Raw genomic sequence first — 6,595 nt, 5'->3', positions numbered from 1 at the left:
AGTACGAAATGTAGCCTACATGTTGCGCAAACGATAAACAGTATTTTCTAAATAAATACAACTTTACAACTTTAAAGGAACAGCAGCAATGATAGAAAATATCAAAGAGACATAATATGACTGTTCCCAACACACTGTTTGTACCATGAACAAAATATGAAAACAGGTAATTTGTTTATAAAGAGGTGTAACTTAATCGAGTTCGCGATCAATACTGATTATAAATCTTACAAACATGAACCATCGACTACAATCGCTAGAAAACGAATGACTTTTTTGTCTGACTAGCTAAAATATTGCCATAGAAAATAAATAAATATACAATAAACAAATAAATATAAAACAAAACAAAAGACCATTGATTTACACAAATATCATATTTCGTTTTCTTTTTTGAAGTGAATTTTCATTTGATTTCTCGTCTCATCTACTATCCATTACAAGCTACGTCTTCGATATTACCTGAATGCAAAATTGGAGTTCTTAATTGTGTGATGATTCATGTCAGTAAACGAGTTTTTGAAGGCCAGGTATAGGAAATAAATAATTACATTGCCTAGGAAATTAATAATTACATGGCAAGTCTTCAAAATTCAGAAAGATTGCTGGATGCTTATCCCAACACTATTCATGAACTGACAAATCGCAACTCTTAAAAAAAGTAATAAATTTAGAAAACATGAGCCATGGCAACAATTGCAAAGAGCCAGTTGGAATCTTAAAACATGCGGTGAAAATTAGGAGTGTTGCCAATTTGAAGGATCGAATAATGGACGTTTCGTGCACATTAGAAAAGTCATAAATCCATACTAGTTAACTATAGAACAAAATAAAACATACCATTGGCTTTTGGGGAAAATTTACTATTGAAACTAGGTGCCACATGCTATGGTTTTCATTTTTCAAAACTTCACTTTAATTCAAAATGGCGGATTTCAAGGTGGCTGCCGTCAATGATACCCTTATCGTATCACTTCCCTCTAGTCATAATATGTATTACCGAAACCTTTATCCACTTATTATCATTAATACGCGGGTTAGAAGCGGAGGTAAGGGACTTACGCACATAGTAAGTATAAACAATTAATATTCCTGTAACTTTTTTCCCAAATGGGCAAATCTTAAAACTAACTTCACCATTGTCTTCCTGATTAAATTTTAGCCCGAAATTATGTATCATATTACCGTATTCCCATTTAAAAAATTTGACCTTAATTCAACATGGCGGATTTCAAGATGGGTGCCGTCAAGGTCATATGTACCATACAACTTCCCTTTATGCCTTATACGTATCTAGATGGTTGTTCTTTCATTAACACTCCGTTTACAAAGGGTAGTAAGGGACTTCTGCAGTAATCTCTATTAACCACATCATAACCTTCAAAAATTATTAAAAAATAGAAAACATGTACCATGGCAAAAATTTCTGTCATCACAAGTAACGAATACATGTTCTCTATCAGCAATAAAAATTTCATTGAAATCGGAGCCGGACAATTGGGTGATTTCCCTTGTGAGCTTCCAAACATAAACTACTAGCAATCTAGGAAACTTTCACTTTTTACTTTGCATTTTTTAAAATGTTGTTTTATTCATAACTAGGGTAACAAAAACAGAATTAAAAGAAAAGAGAAAAACACAGCACCACAAAGCACAAAGTAATAAAGCGAAGTTACGAAAATGGTAAGAAAGTATTAGTTTCAATAAATCTTTTAATTCTGACTTTTAACCTTCAGAATTACTAATTAATTTTTCCAAAGTGCAATTCATATGTCAAGCTACTAATTTATGATTAGAAACTTTAGAAACTACGCTAATTAAATAGTTCCTCGATATAATATCACCTGCTTGGTCTAAGCTACCTTGAAATACTTAAAAAAAAAATAAATAAATAAAAGTTCTATTAAATTCTCTTTGATCTGTAGAAGTGAAATATTATGTCAGCTTAGGAGTAATTAATATCTATTTATTTATAATGCTACATGTTGGTTTGTTGGTTACTGATTCGTTCATCAGCAATGGTATATGAGGCGGATATCTATAATGTAACATTGGAACTGAACTACGAGGGTGAATCGGAAAATAAATTTCCTTTTGCGGCTCTGGACAGAGGTGTTTATGCAAGGTAAATGGTTACTAGGACAATAAAGAATAAGACTTACTTTATTTTTTCATATAACAGCCAAGGACGTTGATGCATTTGTTATACCCTTTACAAGGTTAAAAAAATAACTTCTGAAAGAAAAATCTATGTCCTGAAAATGGAGAAAACATTCCTTCACGGCCATCTTAAGTTCGTCATTGGATTCAAAGTTCATTCTGCGAATCTCAATGGCAAACAGGGCTGCCAGCCAACTTTTCAATCCTGCTCACGCGTACATTCAGAGCTTGAGTCCTCCAAATTCAATTTTGTTAACTTAGAACCTTATTTCAGAACACATCCATGTATGTTTTTTTTTTTTAATTATGTTCAGCAATATTTGTTAAAGAAACATAATAAGGTTGATTTAAAAGGTGTCCCGACAAAACGTACCAGCGACAAAACGTACCACTTGAATTTTCACGACAAAACGTACCACTTCTGACGACCTGTCATAAATGACAACCTATCATGGATTAATTAAAGCATTTCTGATATTTATCCATGACAAAACGTACCACTTATATAAATTACAACCTGTCATGGACTAATTAAAACATTTCGGATATTTAATCCGCGACAAAACGTACTACTTCATGTTAAGAAACTACTTCCTCATGAACAGGTAAAACAACGGCAGTATAAGGTTGAGAAGAACAGACAGGTAATGTATCGACTTGTCATAGTCAGAAACTCATTGGTAAAAGAGGGCTCATTTACAGAGGAAATGTAGCAGCCTATAAATTGAAAGACACAGCTATAGATCATGGAAACTTTTTGAATAGTATTATTTTCTTAAGCAAATTTGATCTTCCGCTTAAAAGTAATTTAGATAAGGTCACCGAGAAGAGTCATATACGAGGAAGTTAGCAGGATAGTGGTCGCATAACTTTTACTAAACATGGTGAATTAAGTTTTGAATGCTTTCAGCACACTTATCAGAGAAGATATTTCGAAAGAAGTCTCTCAAGCTTCAATATTTTCTGTTCTATTAGACACTACCCAACATATAATAGTTTCAGGCCAGTACTCTGTTGTTTTACGGTATGTTGTTAAAATGGTTGTTAAACAAAGTATTGTTGTCATTGTAAAATGCATATCTACCACAGGCGTGTCTTTGCGGTTTACTGCTGGAAATTCTGCAGAAGTTGAATCTTGATATTAAGAAGTGTATTTGAAATTCAACCGATGGCTCAAGCAACACGCAAGGACAATATTTGGATTTTTTCAATTCCCCTATGATCAGTTACACATGTGATTCAGTTGATTTTGAGTCTAAAGGCCCTTTTAACAGCGAGGCTATATGAGACGGGACATACTGATTTACGGGAAATCAGAAGCACATGAGCTCCCGCCGGGAATCAAACCCAGGTCTCCCACGACGAAGGCGCATACACTAACCGCTTAACTACTAAGAAACTCAGTTACACGTGTGGTGTTACGCTCATATACTCAATCATGTCATATGTGATCTGACAAAAAATTGCATTGATTGTGTCGTTGTTCTGCTGAATGACTGTGCGATATTTATGCGTGAGTCTTATCAGCGAATGTACATTTGGAAGATCAAATGTTAACAAAGGCGTCTTACAGTTATTGCAGAAACAAGATGGTAGAAAACACACTGGTTTTCAGAAAAAGTTTGGTCATTTTTCGAACCCAAAAAGTGCTTTGTATATAGAGTTGAACATAACAATTAAGAAAATTGCTTCTAAAGATATTTCAAGTGACGACCTCTCTGTCAAACTATTTCCAAATAGAGGGTGCTGCTAGTGTAGTCCTATCGGATGGTGCAGACTACTCTGTTCCAACTGAAAGAGTAGAGAGATGATTTTGAATCCGTTAAGAATGCAGCATTAAGTTTTGCAGAATGGGCCAATAACAAATTTGAAGACTTAGAACGTGATTTCTTTTTTTTTCTATTGACCTGTCGACAATTCGCCTTCAGAGATGGACAAAGATTTTCCCTGTGAATACGAAGATGAAGTTGCTTCTATCCAATGACCAGGTACTGCATCGAAGCATTCAACACAATATTGGACATGGTAGTTTTGAGTATTTCTTCAAGATTCAAGAAGCAATGTACTTTTTGGATTATTTGGACCCTAGACACTTTAACCAAGTAACAGAACTTCCAGACGTGCCTTTCGATAAACTTACATATTTTCTGAAAAACTTCAGTTAAGAAGTTTCCAAGGATACTATAAATGTATTCTCTTGGACTTTTGAAGGACGTGGACATCCTTCAAAGTCAGTATTGATGACGAGCACAACCGAGGAAAAAATTACTGTGCTGATGGTGCAAGTGATTCAGAATTAGGAGAAAATACATTTATTTACAAGGAAAGCTATTGCAAAACGTACTGCAAAATTGTCCAATGTGCTGCTTTTTAATTATTGCAGAATTGTAATTTGTGCAGTAATACTTATCCAGGTTTCCAGCATACAAATTTTTATTGACTTTGCCCGTAACTCAGGTAACATGTGAAAGAAATTTTTCAAAATTGAAATAAACTGCAATACATTAAAAATAGGCTAACGAGCACCATGTCTCAGGAACATTTGAAAACATTTTGTTGATGTCTATTGAAAAAGATTTATTAAAAAATATTTCGAATGCAAAAGTGATAGATACAGTAGCATCAAAAACTAGTACACTAAAACATCTGCTAATTTTGTAATATAGTATACGTTCTCCTTGAACTTCATATAATATTTTGAACAATTCAGAATAATATACTGATGAAAGAATATCAGGTTTTAATTGTCAATTGTTAATACTATTGACTTACTGTAGAAAGAAAACTGTGCAATTGATTTGTGACATTGAGATGCTGGTGGCCCTTGTGGGAGAAAGCGCCCGCGCCCCTCTAATAATGCCTATCCGTCTCTGGTCCAAAGCCTGGATAAAGTGTGATGGAAATCAGCAAATATTAAAATATTGCATATGCAAGATTTTTGCTAGTCTTGGTCTGGCGAGAATCTTACAGGTATTATCTTGGTGTTGCGAGAATCTTGCAGGCATGGTCTTTGTCTTAGTCTTGGTCTTGCATCGGTACTTTTCTCAGCACCAATTTGTTCAACTTTTAACCTTATACTTTTAACCTTATACTTTTAACCTTATATATATACTTACCGTTCTATTTAGTGGTACGTTTTGTCGCCTGACGTTATTTGATGGCTGATTGGAAGACTCTTCGCAAGTAGCCCTCCAGGCAAGTGGTACGTTTTGTCGCTTGTCATTATTTAAAGTGTTTTTAGAAACCCTTCACAAGCAGCCCTCAGGGTAAGTGGTACGATTTGTCGGTGGTACGTTTTGTCGCTAGTACGTTTTGTCGCGTATTCGATTTAAAACTGTAATTAGCATTTATTTCTGAACAGACTTAAACTTATACTTGTCCCCCCCACTTCCATAAAATATCTATGGCGTCCCTCACTTCCTAAAAAATTACAATGAGCAAAGGTAGGCAAGGAGGACGTCGTGACGTCATAGCGTCCCCCTATCTTTTTAGATCCACTTTTAACCCTATATAAGAGTAAAATTCCTTACAGGTCATGTGAAAGTTAATTTTTACCATTAGCTCAGATTTCAGTAAATTTTCTGACACAATTTCTTGCATCAGTCCTAGCATTTCCCATCATACTAAACACTTTCACAAATAACGATAACAATAATGATCGGATTGTTGCTTTTAACTAATAAAAGAAAACCAGTGTCAAAGTTCACCCGTACGTTTTAAATAACAACCCGTACAATCTGAGTTGTTAAACCTGTACAATACTGGTGAAACCCGTACAGTTGGCGGCCCTGAAGGCAAAAGAAGATGTAAGTATTGGACGCGCGAGGTCGGAATTGGACATCGGATGAGCAAGGCTTTCGCAGCCGAGGATGGGAAGATGGTTTTCGGTTGCCACCGCCGAGAGTGGTCTCGTATTGTCTTGCCTCAGCCAACTGGGAGAAAAGGTTAGAAGAAGTCGAATTTAGGTATCAGTACAAAATTTCAGAGCTCTAGGAAGTGCGTGGAATTTAAATTGCAAGATTTTACTCTAACATACAGGAAAGTAGCCTGATAAAACTACTGTAAAGAAGACAAAATTTGTATTTCTGTCTTTTCTCGTCGTTGATCTAATTTTTTTCGGTGAACCACTCAACATGACCTCTCCTTCTAATTTCTAAGCTAATTTACAGAAAAAGCTGAAATTTTGGGACAAACAAATATAAAGAGAACATACGCCATAATACCAGCGGATTAGCAGTATTGCCAACCCAACAGGAAATTTATATTTTTTCCAATTATAGTATGTCAAGTTATTGCATATTTCAATTCTACATGTACGTTTGATTGTAAGAATTGCACAACTTTTAATAGATCTACTAGTTTCAATTATCAGCTGTCAAATGACGGATAGGCGTGACCCGCTACGATTCATAACGTGAGATTTGAAACGCTGACT

Source organism: Thermobia domestica, chromosome 14, assembly GCF_964235325.1.
Source record: "Thermobia domestica chromosome 14, izTheDome1.hap1.1, whole genome shotgun sequence".
In the NCBI taxonomy this organism is placed as follows: domain Eukaryota; kingdom Metazoa; phylum Arthropoda; class Insecta; order Zygentoma; family Lepismatidae; genus Thermobia; species Thermobia domestica.
This window is presented reverse-complemented; position numbering follows the sequence as displayed.